Raw genomic sequence first — 27,532 nt, forward strand, 5'->3', positions numbered from 1 at the left:
ATGTCAATGTGATGCATCACTTGGTATTTAAATTGAAAGTTAACTCAGTATTTTTGACTGTCTGGTGTGTTCTTCACTACATCTTATTATCTAACTAAATCTCTTTCCTTTTTAGCGCTTCCCTGCTTATGTGTGAGATTTTCCAGTGCAACTCAATAACATTCATAGCCTTTTCTGGACTGAATCAGGGCATAAAATTAACTTCTCAAACCTAACATAGTCCCTAAAGATTTTATTAAAAGGATTAGGTGGCCAAAATATTGGCCAGGTTAAGGCAGAGGAATAACTTGGAAGAATTGAAATTTGAAAAACCTACAGATAATGAAGATGGAGTATAGCACAGCACAAATGTTTCCTCATTCATTTTATCTGTAACTTCTGCTGCATCATTCATATTCTTGAATATGAGGTGTAGGTGAGGTAAAGAAGAAGTGAGTGATAAGCATCTTAATGTGATGACATCCATAAAATCTACATGTCACATTTCATCCAAGAGCAGATTCTCCATTTGAATTATGAACCTCTGCAAATAGAGAGAAATGGAAAGTCTGGAATATTTATCACTCTGGGCCCTAGCAGATTGACGACTTCAAACAAAAGTAAGTTTTGGTTAGGTTCTAAACAAAATTAGTGGAAAAAGAGAAGATGATTTTTATAAATGTACTGAATACAAATACCAATATTGATTTCAATGGGTCATTTAATCTTATGATACAGAAATATATGTAAATATTATACTTAGATGAATGTAGCCTTGTACAGCTGCACAGTAGGTATCCTCTGCAGGCTTTCAGAGCTACATTGAAAGTCGAAATGCTCAAGTGCCCTGACAAAGTTGTGATGATTTATGAGACACGACTCTCTTTCAGCACAGTGTAAATAAGCCAGTGCTTTAACCTATATATTTGAAAATATTCAGTACAGATTTTCAATTGCCAAAACATCTTTACGTGCTGTTTCCAAAGTGTTATATATGTATTTATGCACATCGTGACTTGTTACAGAAAGGATTAGATGTGACCAAAATATATACACAGCAAAATAAAATCTAACTTGGCAAGGAAGAGAGCAAATGCAATGCTGAGTGTTACAGAGAAGTGATTGCTTTGATTAGGGGTAAAGGAAGATTTTGGCTAAATATTTTCTTTTATTTCACTGGAAATCATGTGTATCACATGTAGGAAAATAAATATCATTCTCAAATGCTGGATTGTAGCTAAAAAACCATTTAGGTTAACATCTTTTATTAGATTTGTTTTATATTTTACATCTCAATTGCAAAATGAATACATTCCCTGCTTAAAAGAAAATCTAAAGCAGACATGTATGAAGTGATAGTCTGACTCCTGTCTTGACTTCACGTATTGTGCTGTGCAAAAACACTGCATTTTATAAGTATAAAATTTACTTATAAAGTCATGGTCTTATTTTATAAAGTATAAAATATAGAGTGGGAGTCAATATAGATGCTCTTAGTAGACATGGAAGATCAGATTTCATTTATGTATTCGACACACATTTATTACGTATCTATGATACACCAAGTCTCTTTTGGACTTCTTGCAAAACAATGATGGAGAGAAATCAACACCTCTTGCCTTCTGAAAAGTGATGGCTAAATGGGAAAAGCAGACATACATTTTTCAGATGCACAAAAAACTATATAATTGCATGCTCTGGGTAAACACCTAACAGGAGAATTGTAGGCATGAATAAATCTAGGAAACCCTACATACCTGAAGGATCAGGAAACGTTTTTCTCTTTGTTGTTATCTTGAGCTGAGCTACCATGAATGAGCAGAAAAACTGGGTAAAGAAGACAGTAGACAAAGGAACTATAGAAACACCTGAAAGGGGGAAATGAGGTATAGGATTGCAAGTGTTGTAAAGGTACTTATGTGGAAGGAGGTAAGTTAATTTGTGGACACATAATTGGAAAAGGACTATTGATGTGAGGAAATATAAAACGTGTCCATGTGTTTTAAGTGTGAAGGACAGTGTTATAAAAAGGAGTTGACAATGATGTAGAAAAGGACCAAATCGTGCAGCATGAGATAGGGTTGTGGGAGTTTTTGGTGTTTCCATCTACTTTTCTAACTAATCCATTGCAGTATTGTCTTCTTATCCACAGGGAATATGTTCCAAGATCCCCAGTGGATGCCTCTAAAATCTTGGATAGCACTGAACCCTACACATATGTACTATGCATGAATTTCTTTTTTATTCTTCACAATTTCACAGTTAGACCATTCACACTGTCAGACTGTGACAGTTAATCTGATCACAGAGATGGTTACCAAGCAACTCATGAGCAGGGAGCTTTGCCAACATGGCTACACTGGACAAAGGGAAGAGTCATGTCATCCAGGGTGGGATACAGTGGGTCGGTATGTTTTCATCAAGCTACTCAGAACAGTTTAAAATGTATGAATTGTTTACTGTGGAAATTTTCCATTTATCATTTTTGGACCATGATTGACCATGGGTAACAAAATAGAGGAAGCATAACCACAGATAAGGGGGTGGTGCTGTATAGAACTTCATTTAGATAAAAATGTAAAATTGAGACTCTAATCATGTGTAATGACAATTCCAGGGCTTCTTAGTGCCGTTCTTTTATTTGATTAAGTCCTCTCATTAAAGTCTTGGATGTGTCTCCAATAAGGTAATCACAGTTGTTATTTTTTAAACATTATTACTCACTGAAATAATGTATTTTTTATTCTTTCCTTCTGGTAGGCTCAGATGAAATGCTGCTGTGTGGTACTAAATTGTTACTCTCTCTACCTAAAAGAAATAATTACTAGAGTATAAAAAGTTACCAACAACATTTCTCACTTTAATATTTGGAAATAAGTTTTACAGTTCTAGGGAAATTTTAGGTCCTAGCAAGGAATTTCTAAATCCGTGCTGCTTTTCCAGATCCCTGTCAAATAAAACTTGTATCTTTCTAAAAATTAAAGGGAAAGTGATAGCCAACAAAACAAAAACTGAGGCAAGCAAAACAAATCAAAATAAACTAACCAGAGAGGAAACAAGACGCCACAATTATAGGTAATTATTTTGCTTATTTCTGTACTCTCAAAATTTGTCAATGAACATAATTTTTCCTTTTCAGTGCAAATTACGTTGCCAATTAATCAAACAGCGAAAAACTTCTTCTTTACAGAAGGATACCAGGTAATGAATGTATGGTGAATGGCAGGGTTGGGAATAAATGTGTAAGCTTTGAGGGGGTAGATCATCCACAGACACTGAAATCTTTAGGTAAAGGATTAATGGAGAACTAAATATTCACATGCTATGTAAATATCACCCTACAGATTATTTGCCTTTTGAGAGGCAAGGCTTTAAAAAAGATGGATCTGGTTGTCATTGCCTTAAACTGATGATTCGTCCTGGCAACAATTAGGATAGGATGACCAGAGGTTTGAGTGCCTGGTGATTTGCAATAATATGCAGTGCACAGCTTCAACTATAAGATAAAACTGTCAGAGACGTCTCAACTGCATTGAGTCAAACATCTACATGTCAACTGGACTGTCCATTTCAAAAAGTCAACGTCAAGGAAAATAAAGGAGAGAGAGAAAAATTAGGAGACATAGCAAAAAAATGTAATTTGTAATTCTTGATTGTTTCTTCTTTGAAGGAAGCATATATACAAATAGGTATGAGAAAAGCTATGAATTAGGTAGCATTAGATAGTATTAAGGGTTAAAATATAACTGTAAAATGCAGAAAACCATTCTCACTTTTAGATGTGTATATTTGAGTATTTGAGGGTAAAATATCAAGATGTCTATGACTGTATTTTAAATTTCTTAGGGAAAATTGACAAAATATATCCAGCAAACATTTGGCATTTATTTGAGCCACCAGGACTGGCTGGATTAACACCCTTATAAAAGAGGCTCCAGAGAGCTGCCCTGTGCCTTCCACGATGTAATAACGTAGAAAGAAGGTGCCATCTCATGAGATACAGAATTGGCCTGTGCCTTCATCTGAGACTTCCTACCCTCTAGGCTGTGAGAAATAAATTTTTTGTTGTTTACAGTGACCCAATCTCTGATACTTTATTCTAACAGCCTAAATGAATTAAGACAGATGTGGAGGGAAGGGTAATAAAGCAGAGGGGAGGCCATATGTTTAAGAAAAACTTCACATTGCTTTAAAACACCTAGCTTTATTCATGAAGTTTTTGTCCATAATCGTTAAGAATCTTTGGATTCAAACTCTGTCCATTACAAAAATGTCCATGCAAATTTCAAATGTGTACCTACGGTTTGACTTTTCACTCAATCCTGTTATATATTTGCAGCTCCAGTTATTTTCAGAACGTTCAGTTTTCGATTTCTTAACCTGATGTTGACAAACATCCAGGTTCTACATGGTACCTGATTGTGCTCATTTGCTTCCTGAACATAGAAACTAACTCATTTTGTGCAAAAATAATAATAGAGAGAAATAACTTATTCCAATCCAATTATAATATAACTTGAAAACTCAGTTGTAATATGAATTTTCTAAAGATTTCTGCTGCCTGCCCAATGGTATAATTTTACACCCACAGAAAATCCATGTTACTGTTTCCCATAAGTTGCTAAAAGCAGAACTTAGAGGTAATAATAATAACTAACATTCATAAGCAATTGATACTATTGATGTTAAACTGAATACATAAGATAAATTATGCCCAGTTGACAGATGCAGAAACTGAGAATCAAAAGTCAGCCAGTTTTCCTGGTTTGCTATAAAAAATCTGAGGTAGATTTTTATTTCAGCTTTTCTGCCTCCAAAATTAGTGCACTTTTCTTTACAATAAATACTCTTCTTTAAGACAATATTAGTTTGTAGAAGTCAAAATTATAAATTGTTTTTCATTCGAATAATGACTGCAATATGATTTCCGGGATACATATGAACCCACTGTGAGATATAGCATTTTACTGTTTCTCCGCTATAACTGCAAGTTGAGAATTGCTACATTTTCAGGCTATTGTGGGCATTTATCAGCATGTTTCCTGATGCCTGGGCACCAGGGTTAGGGGTCCTCTGGGATCAACATTACAGGGACCCATGGTAGCTTCAATCAGAGATTTGCAATGGCAGCAATTGCCAATGTAGTTTTGGGTTTACACTTGGGAGCTCCAAGAAGCTTCTGTCAATACTTAGGGCATACTTTAGAAAGCTCTTTTTGCAGTGTGCCTGAACTTTGAATTGTGTACTGACCTTAATTGGCTACAAGACTGAATACTGAATTCGTTACTGTCTGAAAATCACCATAAGTATTGAGAAAGTCTCACATTTTTTGTATATCAAAGTCAGGTGTCAGTAACTGAGGAAATATTCTTACCTCTATAGATTTTTCAAAGGTGTGTTTTAAAAATATCTTGGGCATGAAACTCTAAATGCCTTCTGATATGGTTTGGCTGTGTCTCTATGCAAATCTCATCTTGAATTGTAGCTCCCATAATTCCCATGTGTCATGGGAGGGACCCAGTAGGAGGTAATCGAATTATGGGGGTGGGTATTTCACATGCTGTTCTCATGATAGTGAACAAGTCTCATGAGATCTGATGCTTTTATAAAGGGGGGATTTCCCTAGGCACACTCTCTTGCCTGCCACCATGTCAGACATCCCTTTGCTCTTCCTTTGTCTTCCTCCATCACTGTGAGGCCTCCCGAGTCATGTGGCACTGTGAGTCCAATAAATCCCTTTTCTCTATAAATAACCCAGTCTCGAGTATGTCTTTATTAGTAGCATAAGAACAAATACGCCTTCTACTATTTATTCTTCCTATTTGTGTGAGCCCCATTTCTAATGATAGGCTCGGAACAGTCTCATTTAAATCCATGAGGTTATTTGTTCATTTGTTTTGGTCCCTTTACCATTCCATATTCTACTGCTTTTTGGGTGAACAAAGGTCATGTATTTTACTTGGTGAACATTTCCAGAAAACTCAGCAGAATTGTTTTAAAAAGAGGCACAGTTCTGTGAGAACTTATCTGAGCAAATTGCCAAGACCACACTGCAAGTTCTGTTACTTTGATCCAAAAGGAGGTCAGTTCCAGCTGATTTTATAGTAAACACTGATCAGAGTCCTGACTATATGAGCATCTGGCTTTTCAACTTAATTTTTATGATATTGTCTCCGAATCCTCAATACACATTTCTGGTTATAATTTTGTAACTTGTATTATCTGAGATTTGTGCAATTTTTCTGTTGGTCTTTTCAAATCTTATTTTTAAAATCTGTTCTTTTATGATAACACATAAAACTCATTTGTCTTGTCTAAAGATATTTATCTAAAATGGTAACCTATTTTCTATAATTCTCATTAAAACCTGAGCTTCCATTCTCTTTCTGAATGAGGCTTCTCTTGATACATTGAGCATTATTGCAAATTAACTTTATATTTTCTAAACAAAAAAATGTCTCCACTGTTTACTAGTACTATGCTTCCCCCAGCGAATGTGTACAGGATTGCTTTATCAACATTGTAAATTCATCCTTGCTTGTATCATGGCATGCTCTATAAACAGGAAAGCATCTTTTAGTCTCAGAAACTCAGTGCAAATTAAAATCATTATTTTTTGCTTTATTGTTTACATTCAAAATGGAAAAAATCCCTTTAATATAGACATTTCTTAATATAGTTATTGAATGTCTTTAAGTGGAGAGAGCTTAGGAAATAATCATTTTATTTCTAATGATATTTTAAATTTTTGTCAATATTTTGATCAATAAAAAGCCAGTTTTGTTTATTTGTTTTTGCTTTAAATTATAGTGAAGTTTAGAAAATTAAAGTGAATGTATATTGTCAGAATGCAAGTCACAAATAAGAGTTTTCATTTCATCAGTATGGAAGTCTGGATATCCCAAATGGCCATTCCACATGAAACTAAATATTAAATACTGAAATATAAGAAATGACTCTTAAAATGTATGGTGAGGTTATTAATGAAAGAAGTGTGATGAAAAATTGTAGTAAGAAAAATAATGAGGGGAAAATAAAGGCAGTTGCTATATAATGATTAAAATTCTAATTTATTAGGAAGATACAACAGTTCTGAATGTGTATGTAGTTAATTATAGTCTAAAAATAGAAGTGACTCATAAACAAAACAATACAAATGTAAAATAATTATATTATATGAAAAGAGCTTAGTGTACCCTCTCAGCAATTGTTTGAGCAAAAATATCATTAAAAATAAAGATACAGAAAACAGAAAAAGCAAAAATTAAGAACTTGATATACTTATAGTTTATATATTTCATTTTCCCTATTTTAGGATTCAATATTCTATATATGTCTAGTAGATCATGCATGAAATAAACAACAAATGATCAAGTGCTGGGCTACTTGTGTCATAGAATTAGTGTCACATAGACCTCATTACTCAACCATAATCAAATTAAGGTAGAAAAATATTCATTTGGACATTAAATCACACAGAAAAAATAAACATCTGAAAACTTATTGTGAATAGAAAACATTATAATGGATATTCCAAAATAGTTAAAGATGATAAAACTTGAAAAACCATTAATGTTTTATATGTGGCAAATGAAATGCATTAATTTCCTGTGCTGCTATAAAAAATTACTATCAACTTAGCATCTTCAACAACAGAAATACGTTCTTAGAATTCTGGAGATCAGAATTCTGAAATTGGCTTTAATAAAATAAAAGCGAAGTATTTCCCTTGACTTTGTCAGTTTCTAGAGGACACCTATATTCCTTGGCTTGCAGCCTCTTTCTTCACCTTCTAAGCCAGCAGTATAGCATCTACCAATTTCTCTGAGTCTCTGCTTCTGTCATTCACTTACAGAAGCAACTTTGTGCTGGGAGATTCTGAAAGATCTTCCCATTTCAAATTCTGTAAGCTAATCAATCACACCTGTAAAGTTCCTTTTGTTGTGTAAAAATCTATTCACGGGTAGAAGGCATTAGGATATGCACATATTTTGGGTGCTGTTGTTCTGCCTAGTAAGAACAATATTCAAGGGACTATTAGACTTATAAATGCCTTATATTAGAAGATAAAAAGAGCTCAAAGTTAGTGAACTGAGCTTCCAACCTGAAAAATCTTAGAAAAAATTCTCAGAATAAACCAAAGTACATTAATGGAGATGAATTATTAGTAAAAAATATTAAAAAGAAAATACAACAGCAAAGAAAGCTCAACAGTAGTAAATATTTCTCTATATATACACTAATAAAATGGATAATCCTCAGTAATATTAATCAAGAAAATAAGAAATGTGGTCATAGACAACATTAGAAATAATAATTAAAAATACTACAGCTGTTGATTGCTTACAGTTGTTGGAGTTTATGCCAATGAACAAATTTATAACACTAAATTTGAAATTTTAAATGCAATGAATCTGTACCTCAAATATGCCCCTTACAAAATTATCTGAATATTAATTATAAATCGTGAATGATTCTATATCTGGTAAACAAACAAAATTAATAATTCAGTGCCACCCCCACTCTAAAAACACACAAAAAAGTAGGCTCAGATACAATCATTTTCAGTGGAATTTTACCTAATATTTCATGCTTAAATAATTTGTCTCATATAATACTTCTATAGAAAAGAAAAAGAGTGATCAGTCTCCTAGTCATTAGCTATGTTAAGCTTAAAAATAAAAATTGATATGCATTCCTTAAGAAAGCTAAGTTGTAGGCCAATCTCAGCCAATTATACATTTATTAAGATTTCTGTATCTATTACAAATCAATCTGAACATGTATTTATAAAAAGTATCAAGTAAATATTTAGCAAAGGCTAAAAAATGATGAGATGATAGACTATTATAATAAGCTATGATAAATATATCCAAAGAACTAAAGAGAACTTGAAGATGGCTGACCAGATGCAGCCAGGAGGAACGTCCCCTACTGAAAAAGAGGGACATCAGGAAGACTGGCATATCTTCAGAGAAAAGGCACTGAGAGTAGAAAGAAGGAAGACACAGATACTGGACTAAACCAGGAGGAAGCTGGGAACCCTGCACAGGGCAGCAAAACACTAGGACCTGCTCCTGATTCCCAGTGAAATCTACAAAAGAGGCAAGTTGAACAGGTGACCAGTGGCCAACAGTCACCACAGACCTCTAGAATCCTACCTGTAGAAACCAGGATCCCATGGACACCTGGGCTGGAAGGAAGAGTTCGTTGTGAAGGTGGTAGGGGAAGGATGCCAGCCTGTATGGAGCCCAAAGCATCTGGTACAGGAAGGGTTGCAGTGGAGCATGGCCAGGGATGCTTATCCTCTAAGGCTTGCCAAGCTCTTCTAGTTGGTTTTAGATTTTGGGTACTGTTAGACCTGGACAGAGCAATGGGAGTCTTGCCCAGGGGATAGGGCCTTGTCCTATCTGAGTGCCCCTCCATCTGCTGGCCTTTCCTGGGGCCTCAACCTGACCATGCATACTTGCAGGGTATCTTTGGATGCTCAAGCAGGGTGCTTCCTGGGGGCCTTCATCATAGCTCCTTTCCTGGCAGACCACATCTGGCCATAAGAGAGCTCCAGCAGACTGACCTTTGTTCACTCAACCAGCCCACTTGCAGCATCCCCCACAGTAGCCTTTCCCTGCTGCTTTGCTGGCACACACTTGCCCACTTTCCTGAACTCTTACCACTTTGTCAGTGTACACACATAGGTGGACCTTGTCTCCCCTCCCCCAATAGCATGTGCGCACCCTGCTGCCCCACTGTTACTAGGAGTGTGGGTGCATGCTGCCATCCAGATGTCACCACCACCAGCATGCTACCCCCACAGAGGCACAGCCAGCTATGTGCTCTCACCACTGCCACCAGTACAAGTGGATGCACGGATGCTGGCACTCTGCCCCCACCAATGTGTGGGCACTCTGCCTCACTGTTGCTGCAAGCATGAGCATGTGCATGAATGCCTCTGCCCCATTCCTGCCAGTGTCCTGCCCTAGCTGACACAGTACACCCTGCTGCATCACTGCAGCTCCTGGCACATGCAAGCAAGCACAGATTCCACTGCCACCACCCCTACAGAGCACATTGGCCAGCACATCCCACCAGAACATTGGGGATGGTGGACTGGAAACACCTCAACCTCTTGAATGTAGCAGGTTCATAACCTTGAAGGGGGGCAAGAAACAAAGCTGGGGCCTGGTACCAGACACCAGTGATACAGCACATAGCCCAAGAGTGCAGAGATTAGACTTAGCCCCCTGAAATCTTCCAGAATCAAATCCAGTTGATGGACTCTTCCTTTTACCAGAATCAAACCCCTAAGAACATCAAAGAAGGTACAATCAAAAAAAACTCAATACAAAGGACAGAAATATCAAAGAGTGAAGGAATAACAGCCTATATAGATGATAAAGAACCAGCACAAGAGAACTCTAGCAGCTCAAAAAGCCAGAGTGTCTTCTTACCTCTGAATGATCATACTAGCTCCCCAGCAATGTTTCTTACACAGGCTGGAATGGCTAAAATGACAGACATAGAATTCAGAATATGGATAGAAATGAAGATCATTGAGATTCAGGAGAAAGTTGAAACCCAATTGAAAGAATCTGAGGAATGATAAAATGATACCATAATGAAAAGACAAAATAACCATTTTTAAGAAAGAACCAGACTGATATGAGAGAGCCAAAGAACACACTATAAAAATTTAATAATACAATTGCAAATATCAACAGCAGAATAGATCATGTAGAGGAAAGAATCTTGGAGCTTAAACACTGGTTGTCCAAATTAACTTGGTCAGATAAAATGAAGAAAAAGAAAAAAGAAAAACAAAACCTCCGAGAAATGTGGGATTATGTAAAGAGACATTATCTAGGACTTACTGGTATCACTGAAAGATTCGAGGATGAAGCAAACAACTTGGAAAACATATTTGAAGATATTACCCACAAGTATTTCCCAAACGTCACTAGAGAGGCCAATATGCAAACTCAGGAAACCCAGAGAACCTCTGTGAAATACTATACAGGATGATTATCCTCAAGACATATAGTTGTCAGATTCTGTAATGACATAAAACAAAATATATTTGAAAAGCCTAGAACAAAGGATGATATCACCTACAAAAGGAACCCCATCAGGCTAACAGCAGACGTTTCAGTAGAAATCCTATAATCCCAGAGGGATTGTGCACCTTTATTCACTATTACTAAAGAAAAAAATTCATAACCAGCCAAACTAAGTTTTATAAGTGAAGTAGAAATAAAATCCTTTTCAGACAAGCAAATGTTAAGAGAATTCCTTTCCACCTTACAAGAGGTCCTTAAGGGAGTGCAAAATATGATAATGAAAGACTATTACCAACCACCACAAAAACACACTTAATTACATAGACCATTGACACTACAAAGCAACTACACAAGTAGGTATGCATACTAACCAGATAACAACTTACTGACAGGTCTAATTCTGCACATATCAATATTAACCTTGAATGTGAATGGGATAAGTGCCCCAGTTAAAAGGCACAGAGTGGCAAGTTGGATAAAGAAGCAAGACTCAACTGTATGCTGTCTTCAAGACACCCATCTCACATGCAATGACATTCATAGGCTAAAAGTAAAAGGATGGAGAAAAATCTCCCAAGAAAATGGAAAACAGAAAAAAAAGCAGGGATTAATATTCCAATTTCAGACAAAATAGACTTTAAGCCAACAAAGATTAAATTAAAAAGAGAAAAACAAAGAAGGGTATTACATAATGGTGAAAGGTTTAACTCAACAAGAAGACTTAACTATCCTAAATATATATACGTACCCAACAAAGGCACACCCAGATTCATAAAAGCAAGTTCTTAGAGACCTATGAAGAAACTTAGATAAACATACAATAATAATGAGAGACTTCAACACTCCACTGACATTATTAGATCAATCATCAAGGCAGAAAACTAGATATTCAGCACCTAAACTTGACACTTGACCATATAGACCTAACAGACATCTAAAGAACTCTCCACCCAAAACAACAGAATATATATTGTTCTTGTCTACACATGACTTGGGCTATAAAATTGACTACAAGATCAATCACAAAACAATTCTTAGCAAATTCAAAAAAAAAAAAAACCAAAATCATACCTACCACACTTTTGGACAACAGTGCAATAAAAATAGACATCAATTCTAAAGAGATTACTCCAAACCATACAATCACAGGGAAATTAAACAACCTGTCCTCAACATACCAGGATCTCTGGGACACAGCCAAGGCAGTGTTAACAGAGACGTTTATAGTGCTGAACACCAGCATCATAAAATTAGAAACATCCCAAATTAACAACACAACATTACACTTAGAGAATCTAAAGAAACAAGAATAAACCAATGTCAAAGCTAGCAGAGGACAAGAAATATCCAAAATCAATCTGAACTGAATGAAATTGAGATGCAAAAACTTTACAAAAGATCAATGAATCCAGAAGTTGATTTTTGAAAGAATAAATAAGATTGTTAGACTACGTAAACTAACAAAGAGAAAAAGAGAGAACATCCAAATGAATACAATCAGAAGTGACAAAGGGGACATTATCACTGACCCCTCAGAAATACAAAAACTCTCAGACACTATTATTAACAACTCTATGCACATTAACCTAGAAAACCTACAAGAAATCGAAAAAATTCTGGAAACATAAACTCCCAAGATTTAACCTGGAGTAAATTTAAATCTTAAACAGAAAAATAATGAGTTACAAAAGTGAATCAGTAATAAAAAGACTGCCAGCCAGGAAAAGCCCAGGACCAGATGGATGCACAGCCAGGTTATTCCAGACATTTAAAAAAGAGCTGGTATCATTCCTACTAAAACTACTTCAAAAGATTGAATCAGAGGAACTCCTCCCCTAACTTATTCTCTGAGGTCACTCTCTTTCTCATACCAAAACCTGACACAGACACTCAACACAAACACACAAATACATACAACAACTTCAGGCCAATATCTTTGATGAACATAGATGCAAAACTTCTCAACAAAATACTAGCAAACTGAATCCAGCAGAATATCAATACCTAATCCACCTAGATTAATATCAATACCTAATCCACCTAGATTCCAGGCTTCATTCTGGAATTCAAGATTTGTTCAACATATTCAAATCTATAAATCTGATTTGTTACATAAACAGAACTCAAAACAAAACCACATGATCATCTCAATAGATAGAGAAAATGCATTTGATAAAGTTAAACATACCTTCATGTTAACAACCTTCAACCAACTGGGCATTGAAGAAATGTACCTTACAATAAGAGTCATCTATGGCAAACCCACAACCAATATCACAGTGAATAAGCAAAAGCTGAAAGCATTACTCTTGAGAACCGGAACAAGACAAGGATGCCCACAGTCACTACTCTTGTTCAATGTAGTACTGGAAATCCTAGTCAGAGTACTCAGGTAAGAGAAATAAATGACATCCAAATAGGAAAAGAAGTCACACTATCTGTGTCTGCAGACAATATGATATTTTAGCTGGAAAACCCCATAGTCTTTGCCCAAAATTCCTAGATCTGATAAACAACCTCACAAAATTTCAGAACACAAAATCAGCAAACAAAAATCAGTAGGTTTCTATATACTAACAATGTCCAACCTGAGTGCTAAATCAAGAACACAATCCTATTCACAATAATCAAAATAAAACAAAATACCTAGGCATACAACTAAGCAGCAAGGTGAAAGATCTCTACAATGAGAATTATAACACACTGCTCAAAGAAATTAGAGATAATAGAAACAAATAGAAAAACATCCCATTCTCATGGATAAGTAGAAGCAATATTGGTAAAATGGCCATACTGCCCAAAGCAATTAACACGTTTGTTGATATTTCTATGAAACTACCAACAACATTCATCACAGAATTAGAAAAAAAAAAATAGAAACTATTTGAAAACTAATATAGAACCAAAAAAGAGCCCAAATAGCTAAAGCAAATCCTAATCCTAACAAAACTGGAGGTATCATATTACCCAACTTCAAACTAGGCTAAAACTATTCTAAAACAAAATAGCATGGTACTGGTACAAAAACAGTCACATAGATCAATGGAACAGAATATAGAATTAATAAATAAAATCTCTACCTACAAGTATCTGATCTTCAATAGTCAGCAAAAACAAGCAATGGTGAAAGAACTACCTATTCAATAAGTGCTACTGGGATAATTAGCTAGCTATATCCAGAAGATTGAAACTGGACCACTTCCTGACGCCATATACAGAAATCAACTCGAGACTGGTTAAAGACTTAAACATAAGACTTTATCAAAACCTTGAAGATCTCCTAGGAAATTTCATTCTGGACATAGGCCCTGTCAAAGATTTCATGACAAAGATCCCAAAAGCGATTGCAACAAAAATAAGAATTTTAAAATAAGACCTAAGTAAACTAAAGAGGTTCTGTACAACAAAGGAAACTATCAAGAGATTAAACAGACAATCCATAGAATGGGAGGAAATATTTGCAAATTATGCATCCAACATAAGCATAATATCCGGAATCTATAAGGAACTTAAAAAAGTTAGCAAGCAAAAAAAAAAAAAAACAATCCCATGAAATTGTGGGAAAAGTGCATGAACAGACACTTCTGAAAAGAAGATACATGTAGACAGCAAGCATATGAAAAAATGCTGAACATCACTAATTAGAGAAATGGAAATCAAAACCACAATGAGATAACAGCTCACACCAGTTAGAATGGCTATTATTAAAAAGTCAAAAAATGACAGATGTTATTGAGGTTTTAGAGAACAGGGGATGTCTGTACACTGCTGGTGGGAATGTAGATTAGTTTAACCATTGTGGAAAGCAGTTTGGCAATTCCTCAAAGAACTTAAAAAAGAATTACCATTCGACTCAGTAAGCCCAATCCCAATATTGGGTATATACCTAAAAGAATACAAATAATTATGGCATAAAGGTACATGCACATGCATGCTTATCGCAGTACTATTCACAATAATAGAGGCACAGAATCAAGCTAAATGCTCATCAGTGCTAGATTGAATAAAGAAAATGTGGTATATACACACCATAGAATACTTTGCATCCTTAAAAAAATGAGATCATGTCCTTTGCAGCAATGTGGATGGAGCTGGAGGCCATTATCCTAAGTGAACCAATGCAGGGACAGCAACCCAAATACTGCAGGTTCTCACTTACAAGTGGGACCTAAACATTGAGTATCCATGGACACAAATGTATTAGTCCATTCTCACAATGCTATAAGGAACTCATAAGACTGGGTAATTTGTAAAGAAAAGAGGTTTAAATGGCACATGGTTCTGCAGGCTGTACAGGAATCATGATTGTGGCACCTGCTTCTGGCATTGTGCTTTTTGCCTCAGGAAACTTACAATCCTGGTGGAAGGCAAAGGTGGAGCCAGCACTTTACATGGCTGAAGCAGGAGGAAGAGAGGAGAGAGGTGCTACACACATTAAAACAACTAGATCATGTGAAAACTCTATCACAAGACAGCAACAAGGGGATGGTGTTAAGCCATTTATGAAGGATGTAACCCCATGGTTCAATCACCTTCCACCAGGCCCTACCTCCAACATTGGGAATTACAATTTGGCATGTGATGTGGGTGGAAATACAGCTCATATCCACAAAGAAGGGAACAAGAGACATCAGGCTTTAGTAGAGGATAGGGGGTGGGAGGAGCGTGAGGAAGATCTTAAAACTACCTGTTCGGTGTATGCTTAATACCTGGGTGACAAAATAATCTGTACACCAAACCCCCATGACACAAAATTTGCCTATATAACATACCTGTACCTATACCTCTAATACTAAAACAGAAGTTAACAAATAAATTAGTTAATAACAAAAACTAAAAAATTGTTTAAAAATTAAAAATAATTTTTAAAAATCTTTACAAATGTCTCATCAATACAGAACAAAAATAAACAGATATGTATTATTTAAAGAAAAGGAGTGAAATAAAATTCTGTAATTGAGAGGCATAATAATTGCATTAAAATTCACTGAAGATGTTCAAAAGTTATTTGGAGCTGGCAAAGAAAGAATCCATGAACATAAAGATAGGAGAGTTGAGGTAATCCAGAATAATATGTAAAAGTAAAATAATTGCAAAGATGAACAGCATCTCAGAGATACGTGGGGCACCATCGACTGTACTAACACATGCATAATAGGAGTCTCATGCATAATAGGAGAGGGAGAAATAAAGACTATGTGGATAAATAATGGCTGAAAACATCCTAAATGGGATGAAAAATATTAAACCCTATCACCAAGCCTCTTGATAAATTCAAAATAGGATAAACTCAGAGACCCATCTCTACATATAGGCACATCATATTCCAGCTGCTGAAAGCTAAAACTAAAAGAAGAACCTCAAAAGAAGGAAAAAACAAAAGAACAAAAATAAAACAGGACAAACACAAATCCTTAACTGATCACATACATGGCATCCTCAAACAAATTAACAGCTGACGTTCCATCAGAAACAATGGATGCCTGAAGGCAGTCATAATACACACTTGAAGGGAATCAAAAAGGCAGTCAACTAAGTATTTTATATCCAATAAAATGAAACTTTCAAAATAAAAAAGAAATTAAGAAATTCTTAAATAAGATTCTACTATTGCTAGCAGAATACCCACAAAAACCATCTAATGGGAGTAATTCAATTTTAAATTAAAAGTCACTGAATAATAACACGAATACATAAAAGGTAATAAAGAATCAGGTAAAGGCAAAGATAATAAAGAACTCCAGTAAGGCAACTACAAATGTTGTATAAAAGTGAATATAAATGTTAGTGCAATATATTCTTGTTTATAAATCTTTTCCTCTCATATTATTTAAAAATATTATATGATGCAATGGTTATAAACTTATTGAAATTATGTGATGGTTAAGTTTATATGTTAACTTTACTGGGTGACAGGATTTTCAGATAGCTGGTTAAACATTATTCCTGAGTGTGTCTATGAGGGTGCATCTGGAGGACACTAACATTTGAATTGGTGGACAGAGTAAAGTAGATGGATTTCTCCAGTGTGGTGGGCCTCATCCAATTTCTTGAGGGCTCAAATAGAAGGAAAAGGTGGAGGAAAGTTAAACTAATGGTCAGACTGTTTGAGATATGACAGTGGAGAAAGGACAGTAGGAGATATGACAGTTCTCCTACTCTTTGAACTCCTGTTTCTCAGGCCTTCAAATCTAGGCTAGAATCTATATCATCCTCTCTCTGGTTCTCAGGCTTTTAGACTAGCTTTCCTGGATCTCCAGCTCACAGATGGCAGATTCTGGGACTTCTCATGTTCTATAATTGCATTAGCCAATAGTTTATAAGAAATCTCTTTCTTATTTCGTGTGTGTGTGTGTGTGTGTGTGTGTGTGTGTGTGTGTGTGTTAGCAATGTTAGCAACCTTCAACCAACTGGGCATTGAAGAAATGTACCTTACAATAAAAGTCATCTATAGTAAACCCACAACAAATATCACAGTGAATGAACAAAAGCTGAAAGCATTACTCTTGAGAACTGGAACAAGACAAAGATGCCCACACTCACTACTCTTGTTCAATGTAGTACTGGAAATCCTAGTCATATGTGTGTGTGTGTGTTTGTGTGTGTGTGTGTGTGTGTGTGTGTGTGTATGCATGGCATAGCCAATGGCTTATAAGTATATATAAAATATACTTTACATATAAATATATGCATAGAAATGTATAAGCAAAAATTGCTTATAAATATATATTGCATAGCCAATAGCTTATAAGAAATCTATTCAGTAGAAGATATGTATCTCTTATTAATTCTCTTTCTGTAAAGAGCTATAACTAATACAGATGGGATTATAATATATTATCATGTAAATTAACAATTATAACACATAAGAAGAGGAAGAGAAAGGACCATATTGCTGTAAAGCTTTTGTATAGTATTGAAATGAAGTCTATAAGAATTTGAACAAGATTATTCTAAAGTAAGGTGGTGCTGAGAATTGCTAGACAAACCACTAAGACAATTTAAAAACAATAATAAAATTGAAACAAAATGGTATACTAGTTTACATATTTAACACAAAAGGAGGCAGTAATGAGAAATATAAAAATGAAAAAACACATTAAAATATAGATATAAATAGTGACAAAATAGAATTAATTATATTTGTAATTACATTTTATGTTAATTGATTCAAAGTTCCAATGAAAAGCAAAGAGGCAGAAATTAAGAGATTTAAAAAATGATCCTACTGTATGTTGTATGTTCTCTACAAGAGATAAAAATTAGATTGAAAGACACAAATAGGTTCAAAGTAGCCAAATGGAAAAATATACCAGGTCAACAATAACCAAAAGAGCAAAAGAAAGTTGTAGTGGTTATACAAAAAAAGACAAAAGATCCTTTAAGACAAAAATTGTTACAGAGACAAATGTGAACATATTATAATGATAACATTTTCAATGCATCAGGAAACCAAATATGAATGTATTTGGTGCTACAACACAACCTGTTAATACATGAAATGTAAGTGGACATAAATGAAAGGAAAAATATACAATTCCAGCTAAAAACTGTATACTCTCATATCCCACTTTCAGTAAAGGATGCATCAATGTACAAAAATCAATATATTTTTTTCATACTAGCAATGAAAAATCTGATAATGTAATTAAGAACATTACAGTAAAATTAAAGAAATTCATTGGGAATAAACTTTAAAAAAGTGAAATATTCATTCAGTGTAAAATTCAAAATATAATTTACTTATATTACAGAGGACATAAGTAAATCAAAAGTTGTCTCTTTATCAGAGATCAGATGATTTACTATTGTTAAGATGACAATATTCTGCAAATTGAACCACATATGTAACACAATCTACCAAAATCACAGCTGCATTTTTTTTTTTCAGCAGAAATTGTCAAGATGATTGTATAATGCAAGGAACTTAGAATAGACAAAACACTCTTGAAAAGGAGAAACAAATTTAGAGGATTCACATTCCAATTTCACAATTTACTTTTTAGTGCAGTAATCAAGACAGCATGGTCTAGGCATAAGAATAGACATAGAGAACAAAGGAATAAAATTGAGAGTCTAGAAATAAACCCGTACATTTATGTTTATCCAATTTTGACAAGATTGCCAAGAAAATTCAATAGGGAAACGATTTCCTTTTCAACAAGTAGTGCTGGGACAACCAGATACAGACATGAAAAAGAATGAAGTCAGACTTCCTTCTCAACCTAGATTCAAGGATTCACACAAAATTTGTTCATGGGCAACATGGAAGAACTAAAATTACAAACTTATAAAAGAAAGGTAGGATTAAATCTCTGTGAATGTGAATTAGACAATGGCTTCTTAGGACACCAAAACCAAAGAAACAAAAAAGAGTTGATAATTTGGATTTCACCAACAATAAAATCTTTGTGTTTCAAAAGACATCATGAAGCAAGTGAAAAGTCCACCCACAGAATGGGAGAAAATGTCTTCCAATCATGTATCTGAAGAGGAGCTTTTATTTAGAATAAATATAAAAATATTTGTCAGGCCAGGCGCATTGGCTCACACCTGTATTCCCAGCACTTTGGGAGGCTAAGGTGTGAGGATCATGAGGTCAGGAGTTTGAGATCAGACTGACCAACATGGTGAAACCCTGTCTCTACTAAAAATACAAAGATTAGCCAGGCATGGTGGTGGCACTTGTAATTCCAGCTACTCAGGAGGCTGAGGCAGGAGAATCGTTCGAACCCGGGAGGCAGCAGTTGCAGTGAGCCGAGATCACACCACTGCACTCCAGCCTGGGTGACACAGTGAAACTCTGTCTCAAAAAAAAAAAAAAAATTCCAACTCAAAAATAAAAAGAAACATTATAGAATAATAATTATAATAAAGAAAATTATTAAGAAAACTAAGAAAAGGATTATCCAATAATATTAGAAGATATTTATCCAAAGAAAATATACAAACCATCAATAAGCATATGAAAATGTGCTCAACATCATTAGAAATTAGGTAAACCAAATAAAAACCACAATGAGATACCACTGCAATCATTAAGATGGCTCTAATTCCAAAAGAAAACTAATAAAAAGTGGAGGTGTCATATATGTCTAGTAGGAATATAAAATAATGTAGCTATTTTGAAAAATGGTGTAAGTTTCTCAACTTGTTAAGCATAGAGTTGCCTACCTTGTAACCAATTATTTGCACTCCTAAGTGTACATGCAAGAGACATGCAAACATACATCCAAACAAAAACTTGAAATGAATATTCATATTGGTATTATTTATAATAATTAAAATATGGAAACTACCCAAATGTCTGAAAACTTATGAATGGATAAATGCAATGTTATATATCCAAACAATGGCATAGTCTTTTGCAATAAAAATGAAGTATAAATATATCCCACAGTATAGATGCACTATGAAAATGTTATACTAAGTGAAACCAGCTAGTTATTTTAAAAAATTATATGTTGCTGAAATACAGCTATATAAAATGTCTGGAATATGCAGATCTATAGGAACATAAATAATTGTGAATGACAGTGGCTGAGGGAGGGTTAATGGGGAGTTATGGCTAATGACTACTTTGGTGGAGGAAAGGGTAATGAAAATATTTTTAACTCAGATTTCAGTGATGGTTGTACAACTCTGTATGTACTGAAAAGGATTATATTTTATAAGTTTACTGGTTGAAGCCATTTTATGGCTTGTGAATTATATCTCAATAAAAATGTTTTAGAAAGTAAATAAATAAATGCACTAGTACTATGTGGAACATTGAAGAGGACAAGTTGTGTACAACGGAGCAGTTGGATGATCAGGTCAGTAATTTCTTACTGGTTTTATTTAGGATGCTGATGTTAGGATGGCAATGGTGACATTAAGAAAAGACTTACTGTTATCTATAATACTTGATTAGCTATGGGGATGAAGGTCACTAAGGTAACCCCAATAGCTCTGATATTTTTTAATGCTACTCTGACAGGGAGAAATCATATATTTATTCATTCGTAAGATTGGATCCATTCATAAAATTCATAACATTGCATTTTTCCATTCATAAGCCCTTAAAACAGTTTTACTACTGGTAATGAGTCAACTTCTCTATAAAAGTTAAACTCTATGCAAAACATGTGTTGAAAATTCTTTGTGCTAACCTCATCTCCAGGTCATACTACCACCTATCCAGTTCCTTTTGAGCAGCTACAAGATAACCCTGAAAAATCCTTCCTTACACGGGTGATGATCACTTTAAAGAAAGGAGGAAAGGGAAACTAAAACATTTTCTCTGACAAGCACCAGATGCTACAAAGTGCTGCATAAGCAAAGGACAAAAGTATTCCGTTTCACAGGCAGGGGATAAAATACAGTAAATTGCCCAGTCAGAGCAGCAAAATGGCGCAGATTGCGCTTCCTCTCTCAGGATCGGCAGATGATTAGGGAGCATGGTCTCATTAAAGTCTCTTGGAACAAATTGACAAACTGGTGTGTTTTCCTTCATTTTGGTTGACATAAAAGTTGTTTATCTTCCTAAATGCAATTGGTTCAAAGTCTCAATCACCAAAGCATATCGAGTGTATCAATGAAAATGTTGGTCAGTTACTGTGATATTCGGTGAGAAGAAAACAGTAGTTATATTTACCGTATAGTAGAGATTCTGTATAGTACAAATTCTTCGGCTCCAAATTGTTACTGTTATTGTTGCTGTTTCTTGACAATTCATCTGACAAGAAGTTGTATATTTTAGGCAAGAAGAACTCAAGAAAGAACCAAAAGATAGGGCTCAGATGAATTCACTCATACAAGCACACACACAATAATAATAATAAATCACTGATCTTTTCCTGTGTGTTACCAGCTACATTAAGTCCTGGATTGAGAATAGCCAATACGACACTCATCTAGAAACTGAGAGTTTAGTGAGGGAGCTCATGTATTAGTCAGGGTTCTCTTAGAGGGACAGGAATGTTAGGATAGATGTATATATGAAAGGGTGTGAATTAAAGAGAATTGACTCAAAGATCACAATCTGAAGTCCCACAATAGGCCATCTGTAAGCTGAGGAGCAAGGAAGCCAGGCAGTGTCCCAAAACCTCAAAAGTAGGGAAGCCAATAGTGCACTCTTCAGTCTGTGGCCAAAGACCCAAGAGCCCCTGGCAAACCACTGGTGTAGGTTCAATAATCCAAAAGCTGAAGAACTTGGAGTCTGATGTTTGAGGGTGGCAAGCATCCAGCACAGGGGAAAGATGGAGGCTGGAAGACTCAGCCAGTCTTGTCCTTTCATGTTCCCCTGCCTGCTTTTATTCTAGCTGCACTGGCAGCTGATTAGATGGTGCCCACTCAGATTGAGGGTGCGTCTGCCTCTCCCAGTCCACTGACTCAAATGTTAATTTCCCTTGGCCACACCCTCAGAGACACACCCAGGAGCGATACTTTGCACCTTTCAATCCAGTCAAGTTGACACTCAGTATTAACCATCATAGCTCAATACACAAACAACACACCCTGATGGTACAGAGGTATACTCAGGACAGACTGTGAACACTTTCTCTGTCAGGAGGGGTGGTTGTCAGATAAGAATGCCTGGAGAAGGAGACGTCTTGGCTCAATTGCCAGTGAACTGAATAGTAGTTAGCAATGAAGAGGATTGGTAAAAAGGATACTTCAGGGACTGAGGATAGCATGAACCAAATTAGAAGGCTGTGAAGTAGTGCGATGTGTGTGGAGAGGAATTACAAGCAATCCAGAATCACGACATGAAGCAGAGAGAAGTTCAAGCTGTAGAGGTTGTGCTAATTCAGACTTCCAAGTTACATAGAGTTATATAAGCTGAGGCCTCGTTCCAACATTTTCAATAATCACTAATGTGTCTGGGCAAGTTTTTAAATTTTTCTGGGATGATATCTAAGCTTTTTTATTTTTATTTTTATTTTATTTTTATTTTTTCAAATTTCCATTAATTGATCTGCAAGTCGCCCCATCTTGACACAGCCAACATAGGCCAATCGCAGACTGCTCTAAACGGAATTAGAACAAAGAGGAACCCAGACTGTTGGTGGAGCTATCAAGAGTTCTGCATGTGCTAGTTTACGAGACTTGAAAATAACATTTTTACTTTTCAGTTTCCGAAGACATAAGTCCTTATAAGGGAGTAAATGATTTTATTTTTACTTGATAAACTCAGTTTGCTGATTCTCTCTCCACTGATTAGCCCCATTCTGTTTAGGTCTCTGGTGCTCAAGATGAGTGCCTCAGGGTAGAACATGAACATTTTTAACAATTCACCCCGATACAGTTGAACCAGAAATTCAAGGGGGAACTCTCAAAACATATATTGTTTCAGGTCCCAGTGACTCACAGTTAACCTATTAATCAGGAAGATTTGACTGAGGACTGTCTTTTACTTAATTTCTGCAAATAAAATCTTTTATTTCTCTTTATGCATTTTCAAAAAAAGTAATGAATTTAACAAATACATTAAGTAACAACCGTATGCAGGGAGAGGAGCAGAGAGAGAATAAACAATAAAGGAAATGGTAACAAAATATCCCTAATTTTGATGATTTGCAGCCAACAGTCATACAGTGACACTACATCTTCACCTGATTTCTCTGATATGAATCCTGTCTATGAAATTTTCCCCTGAAGTTCATTACAGTTTTGCTAGTCTCCACAATAGTTTTTCTTTTGCTCACCTTCATTGAGAGAGATGACGAATGACATTACTTTCATGCTTGAGCTCACAGTAAGAACCAATGTGATAGTATATACAAAACACCTTTGAAAATAACGAGTAATTTCAGAAAATCTATCACTATTTTGTAATGTACTACTTTAATAATTTTAAAACATTTATCACCTATATTTCTGTTTCCTATGGGACATGTCCAAACCTCTTAGCACCATCCTAATCTGTTTATGCTATCTTGTTTTTCTAATCTTCCTCTATTTCTTTGCTGTAATCACACTGAAGCACCCATACTTATCTGATCATGATATCTACATCACTGGCTCATTCCTATTCCTGTAATTTAACATCAAATTTTTTGCTGCTGTTGAATTTCCAATGGTGTAATTGTCATGTTCTCTGGGAGCTGTGTTTTGATTTTCTTCATACAGCATTATTTGTGCCTTTCTTATACTACCAGCATGAAAAAATATCATGATTTTTTTAAACCTTTCCTTTACCTTACATCTTCTCAATGATCACAACATGCAAAACACATCAATTTCCAACATTCACCATTATCTAAGCATTGTTATGTCTTTATTTTTTGAGATGGAGTCTCACACTGTCACCAACCTGGAGTGCAATGGTGCACTCTTGGCTCACTGCAACCTCTACCTCCCGGGTGCAAGTGATTCTCCTGCCTCAGCCTCCTGAGCAGCTGGCACTACAGGCTCATGCCAGCACACCCAGCTAATTTTTGTATTTTTAGTAGAGATGGGCTTTCTCAGTGTTGGCCGGGATGGTCTCAATCTCTTGACCTCCTGATCTGCTCGCCTCAACCTCCCAAAGTACTGGGATTATAGTTGTGAGCCATCGTGCCCGGCCCGTTATGTCTTGCTTGGAAAATGAAAGAGTTTCCCTGCTTCTTCTCCGGCCACCATTCATGCAATCCTCTTCCAGCCACCAGAATCATTTTTGGAAAATACAAACTAATCATTTTATTCCCTATTTTAAAGTATTTTTAAGAGGCTCCACTTGAATTTGTATTAATATTTTCAAGCTTTCTGATGTGCCCTCTGCCAACTTCCCCCACTTTACTTCACCCTCACCTGCTATACTAGCTAGGGTTCTCTAGAGGGATTGACCAATATGATAGATAGGCACATACGTACACACATAGATGGAGATATATCAGAGGAGATTTAGGGGAATTGGCTCACTTGATTATGGAGGTTGAGAAATCCTACAAGTCTGTCTCCAAACTGAAGCCCTGGGTTGCTGGGGGTGTGGCTTAGTCCAATTCTGAAGGTCTCAGAAGCAGGGAAGCTGATGGTGTGACTCTCAGTCCAAGACCAAAGGCCTGAGAACCAGAACGGGTTTGAGGGGGTACTAGTGCAAAGCCTAAAGTCTTGGAATTCTGATATCCAAGGATGGGAGAAGAAGATTGTCTTGGCTCCAACAGAGAGAGAGAGGAAATCACATTTTCTCTTCTTTTTGTTCTATTTGAGGCCCCAGATAGTTAGATGGTGCTTGCTGTCATAGAATTCAGATCTTCCCCTCTTGGTCTACTGAACCACATACCAATCTCCTCTGGAATCACCCTCACAGACCCACCCAGAGTAGTGCTTTACCAGTTTGCTAAGTACTCCTTAAATCAAGTTTACACCTAAAACTAACCATCACACCTGCTCTGCCCAATCCACACAGAATCCCTTCTTTGAATATGCTGGGTTTCTTCTTGCCTTAGGCCCTTTGCACCAACCAAGGCTTCCGCTAGGGTGCTCTGCCCACTGATTGTTACTTGGCCAGCTCCTTTTTGTTATTCAAGTATCAAAGTGTGGCTTATACTAAAAGGTTATCTCTGGCCAACATGCTGAAACCTCATCTCTACTAAAAATACAAAAATAAGCTGGGCATGGTGGCGTGTGCTTGTAATCCCAGCTACTTGGGAGGCTACGGCAGGAGAATCGCTTGAACCAGGGAGTCTGAGGTTGTAGTGAGCCGAGATCATGCCACTGCACTCCAGCCTGGTGACAGAGAAAAACTCTATCTCAAAAAGAAAAAAAAAAATTATATGTTTATCTGTTTCCTCACACTAAAATATAATTCCCAGAGAGAGTGACTTTCTCAGGCTTGTTCATTGCTATATTTTTAGTGTCTTGAATAATACCTAATATTAAAGCAACTCAAAACTTGTTTTTGGTGAATGAATGAATGTTAGTTATTTATATAGCAATTTCTCTTGCTAGGCTGGGAACAAATGTGGCCTCCATTTTTGTAGGCTGAGCTCAATGCACAGAAACCAGGATGCAATGAGATCTCAAGTATTTGCCAGATAAATATTCAAGTAAATTTACTGTTTACAAGAGGAAAAGACAACTTATCATTTACAAATATACATCAGTTATAAAGGGGAATAATGCCAATAATTCTGTTCTACAATTGAGCAGAATAATTTCAAATACTTTTCTATAGAAGTGATCATTTGTAGTTCTACTTCCCCTCATTCATAACTAAAATAGTATATGAAAATTATGTAATTTATTATTCTGGTGAACACTTGAGCTAAATTATATATAGACATTTGATGTCCTTAGGCTACTAGAATAACACAATTTGCTCATTGGCACAAGGATAAAGTATTCAAGGCAGTTTCTTCAGAAGTCATCATCTCTAAGTCTTTCTACTTTATTTGGTCTGATTGGCTGTGATTCATAAATTTTCCCTTCCCCCTAACCTTGAGAGGACATTCATTTGAAAAAGAGTTAGATAGGTTTAGGGGTGAAGTCTGTGACCTTGGTATTAAAGAAAGGTAGCTGGCCCATAAAAGAATAAATTTTATTACACTTATGGGGCCCAGTTAATCTTATGATTCATCATGACAGTTATGAAAATCAGAATCCCAGAAATGCAAGTTGTAGCCATACATAAGTTAGTCAAAATGCCTGGTCAACAGTTTGACCATTTTGTTAAATGTCATTTAAAAAAAAAAAATTTGGAATAATTGTAATTTACTAAGATTTACATAATTAGAATAACACTTTTATAGGATTAGTATGAAACATCGATTTACTAAAGTTTTCAAAGTTAAAGTGAAACAATTATATAAACATTAGTACCGATAAAAATCTATAGATAACAATTCTACATGAAAGGAATAATTTAATGGTTACACACAATTCAATTCCATTCTTCCTCTACTGTTTTGGTTTTTGTCTCTAGAATTGACTTTGCTTTTTGTTACTGTGCAAGTGAATGGGGCTCTCATTGGAATTTATGTCCAGGATGCTCCATAATTCCCAGAGGTAATAATGAAAAAAATAAATCACTTTACTTCACAATGTGCCTATGAAGTTCTTGTATTAATGCTTACTTAATCAAATCAAAGTAAGGTCATGGAGATACCTGACTCTCCTAGCATTAAAAAAAAAAGTGCAAGGTTTATTGAAAGAGACTGCAAATATTTAATAACATTAAGACTTTGTGAAATAGATCTAGCATTTAATGGGAACTCCCCATCGTTTTCTCAGACCATACGTCTGTATTGTAATAATGTCGATTGTTCACTCTGGGTAGTCAGCTGGTTTCACATTAATGTGTCTACTTACTATTGTGATTTATTTTCTTTAGGTCCCAACTGAGCTTCTGAAATTTGTGTGATTTTCCTATCATTGATTAAAAAGAAAGTTTCTGTTTGCTTCAAACACAATATTTCTATGAATAAATAAAATAGCTCACATGAAGGGAAAATAGAATTACTTTAAATCTATTCTAGCCTCTTTAATAAACACATTTTTTTGGATACTAATATGTGAATATACAAGAATTCTAGGTT

General features: G+C 35.5%; 1 protein-coding gene across 5 annotated transcripts in view; it reads right to left on the minus strand.

The window, feature by feature from the left end:
* The window catches only part of CDH12 (cadherin 12), a 1,114,509-nt gene that overhangs the window by 867,632 nt on the left and 219,345 nt on the right, over positions 1-27,532 (minus strand). The window contains exon 1 of one of the 5 annotated variants that reach the window (XM_064375902.1): positions 21,670-21,684. The exons of the other annotated variants lie outside the window; for them this stretch is intronic. The gene's annotated coding sequence lies outside the window, so the exon portion shown is untranslated. Of the gene's footprint in view, positions 1-21,669; positions 21,685-27,532 lie in introns of those variants that run through there. 5 annotated transcript variants of the gene reach the window in all.

The sequence above is a fragment of the Aotus nancymaae genome, unplaced genomic scaffold (assembly GCF_030222135.1).
Source record: "Aotus nancymaae isolate 86718 unplaced genomic scaffold, 86718_ANA_hifiasm-v0.15.2.pri h1tg000014l, whole genome shotgun sequence".
Taxonomy (NCBI): domain Eukaryota; kingdom Metazoa; phylum Chordata; class Mammalia; order Primates; family Aotidae; genus Aotus; species Aotus nancymaae.